The 19,185-nt window shown below is 42.2% G+C and overlaps 1 protein-coding gene across 1 annotated transcript in view; it reads left to right on the forward strand.

Moving 5' to 3' along the window:
- The window catches only part of LOC147673077 (mast cell protease 1A-like), a 58,590-nt gene that overhangs the window by 32,612 nt on the left and 6,793 nt on the right, over positions 1–19,185 (forward strand). The gene's annotated exons all lie outside the window — the stretch shown is intronic.

The following is a 19,185-nucleotide window of genomic DNA, read 5'->3' on the forward strand; positions in this document are numbered from 1 at the left end:
GGTCTGGCTCTTGAGAGTTGGTCTAGAGGAAATGGGCTGTTCAGAATTAATTGCGCACGATATTCAGGCATCTAGGAAACCATCAGCCTTTGCTCTCTTATTGAACAATAAAAACACAACATTGGGATTCATAAAAAATAAATAAAAGGGAGTTTGGAGTCCTGGTAACTTCCTTTCCTTATTTTAAAGTTAGTTCTGGTTGTGTCATTCTAAGACTTAACTCGAAATGTGTCCCTTATGTACAATCTTTTTTTTTTGGCACAAGAAATTGTTCTTTGTGTGTTTTCTGACTTCCCTTCAGGTATTCCCTCTTCCCTAGATGTAAAGACAGCTCTGACCATTGATCTAACTCATACAAAGTGATTTAGGTGTTCTACCTCACTCTTCTCTCCTATGGGTCAGTCAACAGGTGTAAACAGACGACATCACAAACCATACATGGGCGGGTCAGGCCGGCCATTTCTCAATCCTACAGATCAGTAGGGGGGGGTGGTTCCTTCTCAAATTCAAGGCAGTTCACCAAGAGCAGTCCACCCCTCCAGTGCTTGTGCTCTGTGGATGATGGTGTGCCTTTTGAAGACACTTCCAAGCCCTACCCCCACTGAATGCTGTCATGACAGAAGAACGCGGGCAGTACGATTCTAGGAGGTTTTGTCAGTCCTGAGTGATAGCTGATGTGTTCCTAACTTCTTCTTAGGTTTTAAGATGCCTCTGTGTATTATGCACAAGGAATAGTACGAGGGTGTTAGGTGTATGCTCAAGTTGACCTAAGAGGACTGGACCAGGTAAGCAGGAGGTGACCTCACTATGCAGACTGTCTAACTTATTTGGATCAGCCACTACGATCCTGCACCCTAGGGTGCCTGAGGAAGAGGTGTCCTGCCCCCCAGATCCGGAGGCAGCGGTGCCCCGGCAGGGGTGCATACATGGGCACTAGAACATCCCAGGGAACAATACAGCTCCCTCCCATGAGGTTAGGACGGGAGCTGTGCTTCTGTGGAGCTGCAGGCCCTTCAAACATGCCTATTTCGAAGTGGAATACTCTGCTAAAACAGTTTCCATTTATTTCAGGCTGAAAATGAATGAATATAAGTAAAATAAAGTGCAGCAAAAATGCTGGTAAATTTCCATATTTGTGTCACAAAATTTGGTCATTCATGCCACAATATCCTGGGGGTCTGTCTAGCAGGTGGGTTGGGTGGGCCAGGCACACCCAAACATGACATTTGGCCCTCTCAGTCACAGCATAAAAGGCCACAGGGAAAGTACCTCTTAAGTGCTTCCTCCATGTCGACAACCAGCTTGATTTTTTTTCTCCACATTTGAAAGTACATTGGGGCATATTACCAAAAAGTAGCGATATTTATCGCTAAATAGGCTTAGCGACGATGTTTTTATCGCTGCCTATCGCTGGATATGTTAGTGGAGAAAACATGCTATTAGCAACGTTTTTCTCCATTGTGCTAAAATATCCAGCGATAGCGGCTAAATGCGTGAATATCGCTGAGAATACAGCGATATTCACGCATTAGCAACGAAATGCTCTTAGCCATGTTATCCACCTCCCATTGGATAACATGGCTAAGAACTGGTCTGGGCAGGTGTTAGTATTTGGAGATATTCGCGCTTAGCGCAAATATTTCCATCGCTTCGCCTGCCTTGCTAATAGGCGATAGCGACGTTAGCGACTGCTTTCAGTCGCTAACTGGTTGGGTACGCCCACTTTGCATGTCATTTGCGATAAACATCGCTGACATGCAAAGCGAGCCCCAAACCGCTCGCTATCGCCTAAAAGCTGTCGCTAACATCAGTTAGCGATAGCTTGCTAATAAAGCGATAGAATTATCGCCGCTTAGTGGCCAAAAACGGCAGCTAAATCAGCGATAATTGCCTATCGCCCCCCTGGTAATATGCCCCATTGTTTTAATAATAGCTGTTTTAATTATGTACTGATAAGGAGAAAAATACAGGCTTTAGATGATTTCCCCTATTTTTGCACTGGCCGAGACATTAAAATACTGGTCATGCCGGTGTCAGGCGATCTGCAGTAAGGAGGTGTGTGTTGGGGGAGAGGGAACAGGGGTTTACCTGCCAATGATGCAGCAGGTGCAGTGGCACCAGGGCTATGAACGGCCTTCTGCACCTCACTTATTTGTGTTTCTGTGTGGGGGTTCTGAGAGTGTCATGTAGTTTAGCCTGTGTAGAATGCACGCAGCCATATACTGTAGAAGGGGCATGCATTACACTATCCAGATAGTGGCAGTTCAGGCCTCAGTGGATGAGCAGCCATAATGTGGAATTACAGTGCCTACTAGAATACGTGTGTCTGTCTGATCTCTGCCAGGGTCTGTAGTAAAGTAAATAACTGTTTTATCTCAAGTGAGAAATTGTGCTGGGCTAGATTAATTCTCACCAGTGTTGCATGGTTACAAATGTGCGTATTTCATATTCTGAAATATTGTCATAGTACCTCGCACAAGGCCAGACTACAGTCAGGGCCACTGGAATTATGCAATTTTACGGCAATGGTGTTTTCCGCATAATTATGGATTTGGTGCATTTGTCACATAATCCATTATCTGATGCATAATCTGCAGATTAAAAAATAATCTAGTTCAGATGGATCAAAAGTTGCATAAAAATACTGCAACATGTGTTACTGCACAGTTGAAGGCCCTTCGCAAAGGCTGACTGGTCCCTTTTCTATTGATTATTGCTATTTTTGGGTGGTGAACTTGTACTACTAAGGTGCTATCTATGCTAGATAATGACAACAAGTGTAAACAAAAAAATGAAAAAGTAAGGAAGCAATACAATCACAAAATGTGTCTCCTTACGCTGCATTATTTGTCTTACCTTGCTGCATAATTTAGTCAACCCTACAACATAATTTAGTCCTCTCCTGCTGCATAATTTCAGTGGTCCTGTTTATTGTGATCTTGCTTTTTACATGTACTTGCAATGGTACTGATCAAAATCCAGTTCAATAAAGAGCTAACAAGAGTTATGCAATATTGCACGATATACAAACTGTGGCATTAAGGCCAATTGTCGGTGATAGAGCGCGCAGTTCACCCAGGTCACCGAGTTTACCAATTACTTACACGCACTGGGCCCTGGCGTGCAAACATTTAATACACCATTGACATTTGGGGTGAACTGGGTGATGGTTTCTGTTGCACGCTTCTATGAGCAATTAAGGTTTGGTTTTACACCTCTGCTTACCATGTACCTGACTTACCCCAGGCACAAATTCATATGACAGATCTGGAGCTATTAGGGAAAACAGTAGACAGGGAACCTAGGAAAAATACTCTTTATACTTTAGAACATACTTATCCACATTTTCTTGTAAAATGACCACAGACACCTGATGAAGTTAAAAGTTTTATATAGGAATTCAAAGAGAATATGCCAAGGCAATAAGCGATAAGCAGAATAACAAGTCAAACATTAAAATCAAAAACACCAGATAACTGTGAATTAAGACTAGGACCATTTGAGTATAATGGGAAGACTAAAGGTAGGAATTTTAGAACAAGACTAGTCACTGCAACTTATTACTAGGACATGGGATATGAATGGGACCTAAAACATATACTTAACCTAAAGTCTTTAAACTATTCTTGCTACGTTCACCGCAATCGTACTAAAGGAAAAGGAAAAAATTGGAACACACTAATAATTTGACAGTTCAGCAAAGTTCTAAAGGAAGGGAGAGATGTGGAACAAGTCTAATAAGCAAACATATATAGTTTGGCATTTCAAGAACGAATATCAAAAATCAAGATTATTCCCTTTAAGAAAAAGGAAACGGTCATGAGTTAAGTGAGAAAAGACTATGAGAAAACGCAAACCCACCCCTTATATTTACCTAGATAGGAGTGAAGACTAACCCTGGCCACGGGTCAGTTCGGAAAGACGGGGACAGGACCCTCAAGGAATTGGAATACCAGAATGCGAACAGGTACAGCCCACGGACAGTTCAGGACAGGATACCCCTCAGGTTTTGGGTCAAGACTAGGCCTCCCAGGGTACGACCAACACCTACAGCTTCGGACAGCAACGCCTGCGTTACCCCCTCTCCTGCAAGTAATCCGCCAGTAACCCCGATTGGGTTTTCGAATTTCCCAGCAAAGTGCTTCGCCAGCACTTAGGATTATTTCCACCCCTTAGGAGTTTGTGGAAAGTATGGACAGAGTGCTCCGCAGCACTCTCAGATTGAGCACCTATAGAGTTCGTAGGGTCAGTGACAGGTCTGCTACTCGGACAAGTCGGACAATTTTCCTAAGCTAAACTAGGGCAGTTATACTGTTTTGGGGTACCTCAGACCACCCACTAATGTTGCAAGTGACAGTTTCCCACATTATGATTGGTCAGGAGAGGTGGTGCGGTCATTACCACCTCCTAGAATTCAACTTTCTCATCCTAAATATTAAAATTTTCCTACCCGCCCCTCTGGTTCACGTTCCCATGCATAGGCATACAGAATACAATACAAGAATATGAAGTGTAGCAACAATGTAAATCAATCTCAAGGTAAGTTCTAGTCTCTTGCGAGGAGTTCTCAGGCGCATCAGGCTTCAGGAGCCAGCTGGCTTGTTTCAGCTTCTGCGCGGTAGAATTTCTCCCCGGTCACATGGTGTTGCCCAGCAGAGCTTCAAGTATGGCTCCGCTCCCGATTTTCCCAGCCCCTGAGACGCGGTACATGAAAAGTAAGCGAAAACAAATTAAAATCACATATAAAATGATCACACTATATACCATGATAAATTCTAAACATCCCTTATTTTATAATAGCTATAGGGTTACGTTTTAGTGCGAAAGGACAGATAGGCTGAAGCAGCTGTGGCAAGCGTAGAGCGTGGTAAAAGGACAAGCGGCCATGTTTGCAAAAGTGCGCATGTGCAATAAATTCCCTCCAGAATGCGAGTGCGTCACATCACATGGGTATGACCGACGCATGCGCAGACTGAATTTCAGCGAAGCAGCCGTTTCTTTTAGTGCAAGCTTCGTTAGTATGGAAAAGACATACGAGCAAGCATCCTGGGGACACCCGCGGGTTTGGGAAAACACATAATAAATGACGAACAACTGGGTTAATAGGATTATACATTTAGGCGAGGTTCTTGTATGAGAGCAAGGCGCTTTACGTGCGAATCCTTGCTCCATCATCGGAACTTACCTCAGAACAAAATATTTAATTCCACAGGTATATTTTGATATCGCTAAACGTTTGCCAACAACAAAGTATGATTTTCAGATAAATGGATGCTCTCTGCGGACATCACAGCATGTACTTTATACAGCTGTGTTAATGGCAAATATGTACAATTTTGAAGACAAACTTTCATCTGTTCTGTTTGGTCACATTTTTGTAATAGTGCTTGGTTACTTTTTACATTTCACTGCATAGCACTAGGTGTGAGAGGTCGCACAGCCGATGATTCATGCACAGAGGCTGCAGAGCGTGGGGTCTTTCGACCTTCAAGACCCAAAGCTTCGGCACATACACATTCAGGAAGTACAGGCTGTCTGCTTCCCTCGAATAAGTTATTGTTTCATTTTACCAATATCATTTTGCACACCCATCCAGTGTTTAATGAATGCAGAACACAACACACCACACGCATAACCACCATGTTTATACCCATACACACAACACATAAACACACTTACACCAGGCTCAAACACATAAACACCGACCCCAGAATGTCCATGCCACACATATGGGCAAAAACTCCACAGGCACACACACATACAATTCCCACTCAAACTGCACATGTACATACGTAGATCCCATATACTTGAAATACACAAGCACACACTTTCACTGAACACAAACAGGGCCTCAGTGCTTCTCTCCCCTTAACTGAGTCTGCCTACAAGATGTATGTCACAATGACCAGTGAATGATGAATGACGTCCAACTGCCTGGAATTAAAAACTGAGAAGACAGAACTTGTGATCTTTGGGGAGAGCTCTTCTCCACATGACCACACTGGTGGCCAAGAGAGCTAGGACCCACCCCACCTCCATCACCCATGCCAAGAGCCTCAGGATTCTTACAGACTGCAGACTCGACCCGAGACCCCTGCGTCATCACACCTTGAAGACACATCTCTCTCTCAGGGGTCCGCCATTGATAGTCATAAGCACTTCACGTGTGGGGATCCCGGAGCACTTCTTGAGAATAGATCTTCTTAATTGTAGACGATCACCTTTTTCCAGAAAGACCTGGAGAAACACTTAAGACATTAATGTTTTGCAGTCTATAAGGAAGACTACATTAGCCAATTGAATTAGATTGCTTTTAAAAAAGGGTAATAAATATATTTTTAAAATAGGCACATTTATTGGAATTGTGATATTTGACTGTTTAAATCCCTTTCATAAACACTTTTTAAAAGGAGAAAGATGAAGGAGTCCAGGACAATGTAGCCGCATAGGATGCCATTATGTAGATGTGAAAAGAGCGTCTGTGCCTTTAAGGGCTCAGAGCCCACCAGTATCCCATCATGCCCAGCAGGTGGCAGTTGCCTCGCTTCTTTTTTCCAGCTCCTGGTAACAGAATCTTGGGGCACTGAGCTCGATCTCTTTGGCTTTTTTACCTCAGAAATTTCACTAGGAGATTGTTGACAACTACTTCAGTTGACAGATTTCCCTGTGTTTTTCTGACAGAATTCTTTTTTCAGTTGTCAGATTAAATGCCATCTTTATTTGACAAGTATCCTGCCTTCTGGAGGAAAAGAAGGCCAAGTCAGACCCTCAAGACGACTGCATCATCTGCCTTCCAGAAAGTCACATTCCTGACAGGTGTTCGCCCTGCAGGAACATTTCCAGGTGCACCCTGCGGGAAAGGGAGAAGATTCTCCATCTTGGGACAGGGGAGCTACACAGTCAGCAGCAGGCAGTCTGAAGGTGGTACATCAAGAGTGCAAGGAGAGGGTCAGTCCTCTTCTACCAGGGCTCTTTCACCTTCCTCTGCCGACTTCAGGTGAGAGGGAGAGACCACCGTCCAAAAGAACGTTGTTCCAGCTTGACATCGAGGCCATCGACATCCAGGCAAGGTAGAGTACCTACCTGTTTGATGTCGAGAGCTGGGTCGACATCAAAGGGAAGGCAGCATTCAATGTCGAAACATAGGCGGTGGAGGTTGAAGGACAACACGTCATCGAGGCGTAGGGCAAGCAGTCTGTTGACGTTAGGCGTAGGAGAATATCGCAGCGAGGAGTCTGTCGACGTGGAGGCACCCTAGACCGCTAGAGAGAATCAGAAAATCAAGGCCAAGGCGCTTACCATCTACTTCTGATTCAGAGTATTCCAAGGCATATTCTTAATTGTCACCCATATTGCTTCCAGAATCTCCTATGCATCCTTCATCTCTGCCACCTCCTCTGCCGCCTCTGTCACTAGGCGCTTCAAGTGGGGTGGGTCTCTCTCGCTTTTGGTTGTAGCACTCCCGCCGTGGCTTTACAGTGCATTGAGTGGGTGGCTCTCTGCTGCTCCTGGGTATATCACTCCCTCGGCTCAAGAGTGCCTCGATCGGGTGGGCCTCATTCGCTCTTTGGTGACTGCATGTAATCCAATTTTGGTGGTTTAACCCTTTCGATGCTGAAACGAGCTCAGCTCGTCATCACCAAAAGGTGTCGTGTGCTGATGACGAGCTGAGCTCGTCATGGTGCCACTAAAATGGCATTTTCCAGCACAGGGGGGGAAAATGCCCAGCAGCCATGTGGTTAAGATCCTTGGGTGGGTGGGCTTCTGTCACTCCTTAAGGTGTTTATGTGGTCCACCGGAGGCGTAACTGTGCTTTTAGTAGGATTAGCCTCTGTCGCTCTTGAGTGGCCTGTTGGCCTTCATATGCAGCGCACACTGGTGGACCCCAGTTAACTGTGTCCACAGTGAGTTCTAACTATGGACCTTTCCACATCTAAAGATGGAAACTATACACCTGCGTGACGGGGTCTGCTCTCACTCTCTCTGCAACGGATCACTGACAGAATTTCGACCTCATAAATATCGACCTAGAGAAATATCGAGTCAACAATATCGAAGGCAAGAATATCGACATCCTATCTACAACATGGTAAGTACAAAAATATCGAAAAAATAATATAGATGTAAAAAATATCGATGTTAAAAATATCGATTTTTTTTCTTTAATATATAAATGTAAAATTAAGTATATAACATTAATAAATAAATCTACATATTTAAAAGTATCTAATAATGTTTTAAATAAATAAATAATACATATATATTAATAATACATTAATTAAATATATACAGTAAATATATAACATATATGTACTAAACAATAAGTATTAATAATTATTTTACTAATTTATACATTAATAAAATATATTCTAAATTACTAATACATTTACAAACATAAAAAAATAACATAAATAAAATGTAACTAATATAAAAAATAAAATAAGCATTTAATTTTTTTACAATTAATTATATAAAACGTTATATAGCGTAAGGGTAAAAATTACTATTCCCACTCCAGAGAGTGCAACAGTAGGGAAAGCGTTTGATAGCGTAGAGGTAAAATTACTATTCCCACTCCAGAAAGTGCAACAGTAGGGAAAGCGTTGGATAGCGTACGGGTAAAAATTACTATTCCCACTCCAGAGAGTGCAACAGTAGGGAAAACGTTGGATAGCGTAGGGGTAAAAATTACTATTCCCACTCCAGAGAGTGCAACAGTAGGTAAAGCGTTGGATAGCGTAGGAGTAAAAATTACTATTCCCACTCCAGAGAGTGCAACAGTAGGGAAAGCGTTGGATAGCGTAGGGGTAAAAATTACTATTCCCACTCCAGAGAGTGCAACAGTAGGGAAAGCGTTGGATAGCGTAAGAGTAAAAATTACTATTCCCACTCCAGAGAGTGCAACAGTAGGGAAAGCGTTGGATAGCGTAGGAGTAAAAATTACTATTCCCACTCCAGAGAGTGCAACAGTAGGGAAAGCGTTGGATAGCGTAGGAGTAAAAATTACTATTCCCACTCCAGAGAGTGCAACAGTAGGGAAAGCGTTGGATAGCGTAGGAGTAAAAATGACTATTCCCACTCCAGAGAGTGCAACAGTAGGGAAAGCATTGGATAGCGTAGGGGTAAAAATTACTATTCCCACTCCAGAGAGTGCAACTGTAGGGAAAGCATTGGATAGCGTAGGGGTAAAAATTACTATTCCCACTCCAGAGAGTGCAACAGTAGGGAAAGCGTTGGATAGCGTAGGAGTAAAAATTACTATTCCCACTCCAGAGAGTGAAACAGTAGGGAAAGCGTTGGATAGCGTAGAAGTAAAAATTACTATTCCCACTCCAGAGAGTGCAACAGTAGGGAAAGCGTTGGATAGCGTAGAAGTAAAAATTACTATTCCCACTCCAGAGAGTGCAACAGTAGGGAAAGCGTTGGATAGCGTAGGGGTAAAAATTACTATTCACACTACAGAGAGTGCAACAGTAGGGAAAGCATTGGATAGTGTAGGATATAAATAACTATTCCCACTCCAGAGAGTGCAACAGTAGGGAAAGCGTTGGATAGCATATGGGTAAAAATTACTATTCCCACTCCAGAGAGTGCAACAGTAGGGAAAGTGTTGGATAGCGTAGGGGTAAAAATTACTATTCCCACTCCAGAGAGTGCAACAGTAGGGAAAGCGTGGGATAGCGTACGGGTAAAAATTACTATTCCCACTCCAGAGAGTGCAACAGTAGGGAAAGCATTGGATAGCGTAGGGGTAAAAATTACTATTCCCACTCCAGAGAGTGCAACAGTAGGGAAAGCGTTGGATAGCGTAGGAGTAAAAATTACTATTCCCACTCCAGAGAGTGAAACAGTAGGGAAAGCGTTGGATAGCGTAGAAGTAAAAATTACTATTCCCACTCCAGAGAGTGCAACAGTAGGGAAAGCGTTGGATAGCGTAGAAGTAAAAATTACTATTCCCACTCCAGAGAGTGCAACAGTAGGGAAAGCGTTGGATAGCGTTGGGGTAAAAATTACTATTCCCACTACAGAGAGTGCAACAGTAGGGAAAGCATTGGATAGTGTAGGATATAAATAACTATTCCCACTCCAGAGAGTGCAACAGTAGGGAAAGCGTTGGATAGCATACGGGTAAAAATTACTATTCCCACTCCAGAGAGTGCAACAGTAGGGAAAGTGTTGGATAGCGTAGGGGTAAAAATTACTATTCCCACTCCAGAGAGTGCAACAGTAGGGAAAGCGTGGGATAGCGTACGGGTAAAAATTACTATTCCCACTCCAGAGAGTGCAACAGTAGGGAAAGCGTTGGATAGCGTAGGGGTAAAAATTACTATTCCCACTCCAGAGAGTGCAACAGTAGGGAAAGCGTTGGATAGCGTACGGGTAAAAATTACTATTCCCACTCCAGAGAGTGCAACAGTAGGGAAAGCGTTGGATAGAGTAGGGGTACAAATTACTATTCCCACTCCAGAGAGTGCAACAGTAGGGAAAGCGTTGGATAGCGTAGGAGTAAAAATTACTATTCCCACTCCAGAGAGTGCAACAGTAGGGAAAGCGTTGGATAGCGTAGGGGTAAAAATTACTATTCCCACTCCAGAGAGTGCAACAATAGGGAAAGCGTTGGATAGCGTAGGGGTAAAAAATACTATTCCAACTCCAGAGAGTGCTACAGTAGGGAAAGTGGTGGATAGTATAAGGGTTAAAATAACATACTTATAAATAAACGATTTTTCTCATTATAAAAAAATAAATAAATAAATATAAACCATATACAATACCTATACATAAATATAAAATACATGCTTAGCTAAATATATTTAACCTAAAATAAATTAAAATTAATACCATTTAATAATATTTAATTGCCAATTAATAATTAATTAACAATTATATTATTAACAATACAATTAGTTTTAATACATTATTAATTATTTAAATTTACATTACTTCCCATCATATTTCCCTATAAAACCACTACCCACAACATAACACATTTATCCATTTATGAATTAAAGAAAAATAATTAGCAAATAATTAAAATTAATTAACTATTAATTAAAATTAATTACCAATTAATTAAATTTATTTTATAATTCCTACTAATTATTAAATAATTAACCATAATTAAATTACTTCCCACCCTATTGCCCTATAAACCCACATCCCGCTACAGAACATATATATCAATTAATCAATTAATTTAATTTTTTTCCAATTAATTAATATTAATTAGCAATTAATTATAATTAATTAATAAATCCTACTAATGATTAATCAACTTACCATAATTAAATTACTTCCCGCCCTATTCCCCTATAAACCCACAACCCGCTACAGAACATATATATCAATTAATAAATTAATTAAAATTATTTTCCAATTATTTTCAATTAATTACCAATTAATTATAATTTATTAATAAATCTTACTAATTAATAATCAATTTACCATAATTAAATTACTTCCCACCCTATTCCCCTATAAACCCACAACCCGCTCCGGTACTAAAATATACAATTTTCTTATAAATTAATTTATTATTATATAAAATTAATACATATATAATAGTAATTATTTTAAATACTTAAGTTAAACATATAACACATACATAATAAAAAACTATAAAATAATACAAATATCGATATTAGTGTCATCGAAATTAGTAACATCGATATATATGCTATCGATATTACTAACTTCGATATTACTTACATCGATATTAAGATTTTCGATATTACTTACCTTAGGGTCGATATTCTGTCCAACGATATTCTTGACTTCGATATTATGCTCCTTCGATATTTCAGACTCGATATTATGGTAGGTCGATATTTGCAACTCGATATTTTGTCTGTGTACCCTCTGCAACCCTGCATGCTTAAGCCAAGAGATGTCAGCCACACTTCGTGTACAGCACATCTCTAACCTCACACACCTCCCCCTACACCTCCCATATGCATGACAAACTAGACCTAGCAACCTCTGCAGCCATGCACGGGAGCCCTCTGGGGGCTTAACAGCGGTTCAAAACCCTATAGATAAGGTACAGTTGAGTACAATATAATATGGGAACGTTAATCTTTATATCAGTTGATAATCTCCAGGCTTGTCCTTACAGTGCTGTCTTTGTACTGAGGGTGAGTCAGTAACAGGCACTAGGAGGAGCCCAAGGCTAAGAGAATTATGTGTCAGGACCGGAAGCTTTGGATTATGCTTCTCTATTCTTTATTGAAAGAACACAGCAGCCAATGAGATCACAACACCATTTCAGTAAAGATCAAAAACTACATTTCCCATGAGCAGTCTCATGACCTCACACCTCCTCTACCAATCAGGTCTCAGGATAGTCTATTTGCTGACGGCATAATCCTTCCTCTTTCTTTGCTGGTCCAGCTGCTTTGAACTAAATCTGATGTACTTTCCTAATAATGATCATACTCTACTAGTTAAATGTTATTAACCAGGGCCGGAGTGGGAACCACAGCCGCCTGTTAATAACTATTAATGCAATCGTTTCCGACTGAAATAAGAGATCGGCATTTACCCGACACGTTATTGAATGCAGGTGCGTTTCCTAAAATACGTTGCATTTTTCTTCCATTTAGGGATTAATAAAGGCACTTATATTAGGCTGGTGTTTTACGTGATATGATCTGTATTTTTACCCTAATAGACTAGGGGCTTATTTACAAGGGAAGTGACGGAGTGAGGTTAGCCTTCCGGGCTTAACGCCTCACTCCGCCACTTCAGAATTGCAGGCCTGCACCATATTTACAAGAATATGGTGCAGCCCTGCGTTTCTCTTGCGCTGGCGCTACACTTATCAGCCTATCACCAACGCAGGCACCATAGTGCAAGGGTGTCTGCTTGCAGGGGAGGATTTTTTATGTGCAGGAAGGGCCCGCTTTAAATGCTGTTTGTAACTTCTGTGTGTGCTGCCTTAAGCAATAGAAGTTGCAAAACGGATTTTTTTTTAAATTATTAATTATCTGCAGGAAGGGGGACCTTTCAGTACATAAACAATCATTGGTCTTTTGCTGTTTTCATGTGCGCTGCACAACGCAGCAGACGAAAAACAGCAGAAACGAGGAGAAATTAAACATTTCTCCTCATTGTACCAGGGTAAGACTAGGTTTTGCCTGGTCTTAATTCTGGCGCTGCCTCCTATTTATGCCTCTCTTGTATACAGGGGGCAGAGTCAGAATCAATGGGTGCTGCGGTGGAACGCCCACAGCAACACCCACTGCCCAACCCTTTCACGCTAAGCATAGCATGAAAGGGGGCCTTATGTGCAAGGCAGTGTTAAGCCTCATTAAGTGGCCTAACACAGCCTTGTAAATAAGACGAAGCCCCTATCGCCACAGGAATGTCATAAAAAGGTTCCTATGGCGAGAGGGGCTAGTAAAGATCCCTCGGGGTAGTGAAGCCAATCTCTTTCCCGATCGCCTGGAGTAGAAGAGAGGAGTGAGGACACTGGCTAGCCTTGACGGGTGCAGTCCTCTTTCTCTTACTGGCGGCAGATCGTGCATGCAAAAGGTGCCCGTGTTGATTCAAGACCAGCTGACTCGGAGGGGAAAGAAGTTTCCGATGTCATAGTGCATTTCAAACAAGACCCCTCTACACCCTACTGGGGCTGGAATAAACACAAAGATCAGGGTTCTAGGGGCTCGGGCTGCTCCCTCCAGTTGAAATTTACCAATCTTCTTGGCAGAATTGTCTGGTTAAAAACGTCTGTCTGTGCCTTTTGGGAATGCCCCCACTTTGATGTGCCTTCCGCCTCTTCTGTGCCTGCCTGGGTGCTACAAATCCATCAAAATTTCATATCATGGCAGAATATTTCCAATGATGGCTTTGGTGTCTTTTATGATTATGAAGACCCCTCTGAATGCCAGCTAGAGGGGAAGATGGTAAAGGATCTTGATTACTCCATTCAGCAGACAGTGAATAAGGCTCTGTTTGTCGCTTTGAGACCTTTTTGACGCCCGTTAAAACACTATGTACTCAGAGAAATGGATCAAAGTGTGCAGACTCTCCTGATAACTTCTGATTTGACAACCCCTTCTTTGGAGGACCAGTCTTGACCACATAAACAAACCTTAGATAAAATGACGAAAGACACCCTTCTGGATCAAGGTTATTATGCCTCGGACCGTACGGGATTGTTTTCTACAGTGCCCACATCTAATGTGTCGCAAGATGATGATTCCTCTGTTTTATCCAAATCTAATTCTTCTCTATCATTCATGAAGCGTAAAAATACAAAACGCATTTCTTAGAGCCTCAGAATTCACTAGACAAATATCCTGGTTTTGTATCCCGAGGAGATAATTCAACTGAAATGTTCAGAATGGTCTACCTCTGCGGAGGTAACAGATTATGTACAGGCCCGTTTACTTAAAGGGGTTTGACTGCCTTTGTCCTTCTCTCCCCGGGAAGGCGGCAGATACCCCGGAGATCGACTACAGCATGCCGGTCTTCATGAGGAAGTACTTTAAGGACCTGAAGAAGGGAATTTGCAGCACTTGGTATGGGTGCCATGAAAAAGTACTGGACTTATCAGGCCCCTTGACAAAAATTCTGGAGATGACAGCCCAAGCAAAGAAAATTAATACTCCTGTGAACTCTGACGTTCTTATTGGTTGATCATAACACGCTATTTGCCTTCTGAGAAATGCCAATTGTACAATTTAGTCAAAGCATTACCGCTCCACGCTTACGCGCTTGACTTTAGAGGACTCAATTTTATTTTTTAAGTTGATATTAGCCTTCGCGATGCTTAACTCTATGCCTTTACATCCATGCTTAAAGGCCGGTTATAGGCGGTTTTATGGACCTCTTCTAGTTATAAACATTTGTGATCATATGCAGGATTCATCTCCTCTTAGTACGTTATGTTAAGAAAAGAGAAACATTTTTTTGAGAAAAGATCTATTGCTCTGATCGCTCCGCCTCTTAATGATGCATATGGGTGTACATTTATTTATTTATTTATTTATTTTGAATTTTGTAGAGTGCGCAGCTACCTCCGACGGAGGTGTCCCGGCGCTTAAGACATAGTCTCAGGAGGGTCGGGGAGGAGTACAAAGGGGTCTTAGGTCTGTGAAAATAACCAGGTCTTTAGTTTTTTTCTGAATAGGGGTTCGGACGTCAGGAATCTTAGTTCAGTGGGTAGCTGATTCCATAGTTTGGCGGTTGTTACTGCCAGGGCCCTTCCCCCTGTACGTGTGAGGCGAAAGCGGGGGCAGATCATGAGGCGAAGATGATTGGATCTCAGGTTTCTTGGTGCTTGTGAAAACCTCATTCTGTGACGTAAGTAGGATGGGCCTCTGTCATTGAGCGCTCTGAAGGCCAGTGTTAAGGCCTTGAATTGGATACAGAGTTTTATTGGTAGCCAGTGAAGTTTGATTAGATGGGGTGTGATGGAGTGGCGATAGGGGACATTGCAGACAAGCCTGGCCGCCGCATTCTGGACTTTTTGAAGTTGGTGGATGAGGTAAGTGGGGGCGCCTACGTATAGGCTGTTGGCATAGTCCAGATGAGCGGTAATCAGGACATTGACCACCGTTTTGCGGGACTCCAGTGGGAGGTATGGGATGATTTTTTTTATCATTCGGAGTTTGCCGAAGCAGGCTGAGGTGACTTTGTTGACTTGAGTTTTGCAGGAGAGGGAGGTGTTGAATTGAAAGCCAAGGTTGCGTGCGGTTTGAACTGGTTCTGGGGGGGGGTTGAGTTCAGACGGCCACCAGAGGTTGGAGGGTATAGGCGATTTTTGATTGAAGAACAGTACCTCGGTTTTGTCTGTATTGAGTTTCAGGTTGTTGGCGGACATCCAGGCTGCGATGTTGAGCATACAGAGGCGGAAGTTGGTAAAAGATTTTTCAGTGTGTTCTTTGAAGGAGAACACCAGTTGGGTGTCATCAGCGTAGAAGGTTACTTTGACGCCCCAGGATTCTACAACTTTGGCCAAAGGTTTGAGGTATACATTGAAAAGGAGCGGGCTGAGGGCAGAGCCCTGTGGGACGCCCCAGATCAACTGTTTTTGGAGGAGAGAAAAGGTCCTAGCATCACTTGCTGTATTCTGTTTGTGAGAAAGGATTTTATCCATGCAAGTGGGGGTCCGCTGATACCAACTTCTTGCAGGCGGGTCAGGAGTTTTTCGTGCGAGATGGTATAGAACGCTGTGGATAGGTCGAGGAGGACTAGCATGGCCTCCTCTCCCTTGTCCGTGCATTCGCGGATCGATTCAGATACCTCGAGTAGCGTCGACGCGGTACTGTAGTTCGGTCTAAAACCTGACTGGGTGTCGTGGAATAGGGAGTTGGATTCCAAGTAGTGTGACAGTTGTTTTTGGACAGCTTTTTCCAGAACTTTTGCGGGTTTGGGTAGAAGTGATATTGGCCTGTAGTTATTTAGACAGGAAGGGTCGACGCCGTTTTTTTTTTGGGAGAGGGATCAGCATGGTGTGATTCCAGGCTGCGGGAACAACCCCAGTGAGTATGTTATGTTAAGCAAAAAGAACCTTTTATTAAACAAAGGATCTATTGCCCTAATCGCTCCGCCTCTTAATGATGCATGTGGGTATACACTGGATGCTTTAACCAGCTGTTCATTAGTAGTGGGAATGCCGTTTTGCCTGCTTGTTCTATCAACGGTATCCAGACATTCTTGGAGCTTCGTTTTACTAACCTTTAGAGGTTAGAGTTAAGCATCGCGAAGGCTAATATCAACTTAAAAAATAAAATTGAGTCCTCTAAAGTATATGGACATTATGCATGAAAAGATAAAGGGATATAGTGGACTGTCAATACATTAGCTGCAACTAAGCCATCACAAAGAGTAGAACGGTTACCCACAAAAAGGGCTATTAGCTGAAAATGAGACATACTCAGAAAGGGTAAAACCACACCGAATATAGACAACCAAAATGAGAACACTTTAACTCTAAACCCATTCAAAATAAGGGAGTAGTCCAGCACAATAATTCCATTGATAACGATAGTAATATCAAAAAAAGACAGTTAACAAGGACCAATCAAAAATGAAAATCCCCAGTTGACCGCATAACACAGGGAGTTAATACTATACCAATTTTCTTACAGTGTGAGTCTGAACCTACATAAAGACGGGAGGTCAACCCCCGAGTCCTTATGTGCCATTGAATGCAGCAGAAGGTCTGTGGTTTCAGTGATCTGCTTACCTTATGAATGGTGAGTCCTGCACCTTACCAATAGACGCACACTAAACAAAGACAGAAAGACCACCTAATAACACTAATCATCATCTTACCTATAGAAATACCATTAAGAAGTATTCACTTTCAAATCGGTGGCTCCCCTGTACAGTGTGTACCGCCGTACTTATAATTGCTTAAGGTAATATAATGTTTTCCACCTGGGGGGCAGGAAAGGCCATAAATAAGCGGGCAGATAATATATTGTTTTTTCCTTCTTACCTTACAGTCAGTTGCCATTATCCTCATAAGCACTGATAGCCAACAGACCCATATAAGTAAAGGGATCCTGAGGCAGCACGAACTCCAATCTACCATTGAGTCCATAACAAACTATTTTGTAATTTCAAGGTACGTGACACCTTGGAATTACTATAATTACAAAACAGTATAGGGGTCAGTCTACATAGACATAGACTGAAAAGACTAAGAAAAAGGGAGAGGTAACAGACTGTAAATGTTTAACTATATCAATTGTGTGTACACATAAAAAGAAAGAGGGCATGTGAACTTAACAGCTTTATTTGTATGAGGGAAAACTGTGATAATGTGTAAACAAAGACAACACTGTGATAATCAATGTTTGGTAATTCTGTGTTCTTTTAACCTAGAATCTGTCCTGAAAAAGGTGTTTTTACATGAAAAAAAGCCAAAACGCCGGGTCGACATTTTTCTGATTCTTGTTTTATGTATCATGTTTTACATTTTATAAATTTTGTATTAATTGTGTATTCATCTACGTTTTTAACGTATTGATAAATCAAACTGTATGGAATATTAATAATAAAAATTTTGTATACGCTTTTCACAAAAAACCTCTCGAGAACAGTCTTGTTAAACCATTTTTTTGTTAGAATTGTGTAATAACGGTATAATAATCTGTGGGAGTTTATTACTTTGATGTACCAGTTAAATTAGAACCTCTTACCTCTTGCCTTTTTCGTACCTGAGTATTTTCAGACAAGTCTGTTAGTGTTTCGCTGTGAGATTCACAACAATTTCCATGCAGTAGTCCTTAAGTTTAGCATTGGGACTTGTAGTGTGGGACACCACGTGATTTTATTTCCTTTCCCCCTGGTCCCAGACAAACCCAGATAGGGGGCCTCCTAATTTTTCGGGACCACATGGAGACTTGGAACAGCTGGGCCATTTATGGCAGTGTTTCAGGCATAGAAATTGAGTCGGACGCTAGTAGGTGGGGCTGGGGAGCCTGTTGCGGCCCAATCTCCACAGGGGACTGTTGGTCCCCGTCGAAACTTCAGTTACATATCAATTGTAATTACATATCAATTACATATCATATCAACAGCGCCAGGAAACTCATGGTGTCAGTGCGCTATATAAGCACCCCTTACGATACGATACGATTGTCTGGAACTCTTCGCGGTTTCCTTTGCAAGTGCAAGTTGCAATTCGGTGTATCAACAAGTCGGGGAGAATGAGATCTCGCTCTCTAGACAAGATTGCCAAAGACTTTTGGCATTAGTGTCTCCAGAACAACATATCTGTGATTGCAGAATACATCCCAGGCAAGTCGAATGTGGTGGCAGATTGGAACTCTCTAAACCTGAGGGATTCCAGTGATTGGAGGTTACACCCCAACGTCTTTCACCGCCTCGATCTACTATGGGGCCTTTGCATTACGGATCTTTTTGCATCCCGCTGAACGCCCATGTTCTGATGTTCTACAGTGGAGACCCCCTGGCAGTGAGTTCAGATGCTTTCTTAGAGAGCTGGCAGGCAAAGCTGCACTATGCCTTTCCTCCCCCTTTATCATGAGTCCAATGGTCATCTCTCAGAGGCTGCAACAGGTGGTGGTTCTTGTGGCGCCCTTATGGAAAGCTCAGTTGTGGTTTCCTTTGTTATTGGATATGACATGTCGGAATTCAATTCAGATTCTAATATTCTGTGACCTTCTTACCGACCCATCAGGTTGTCCGCACCCGCGGATTCTTTCA

The sequence above is a fragment of the Lissotriton vulgaris genome, chromosome 12 (assembly GCF_964263255.1).
Source record: "Lissotriton vulgaris chromosome 12, aLisVul1.2, whole genome shotgun sequence".
In the NCBI taxonomy this organism is placed as follows: domain Eukaryota; kingdom Metazoa; phylum Chordata; class Amphibia; order Caudata; family Salamandridae; genus Lissotriton; species Lissotriton vulgaris.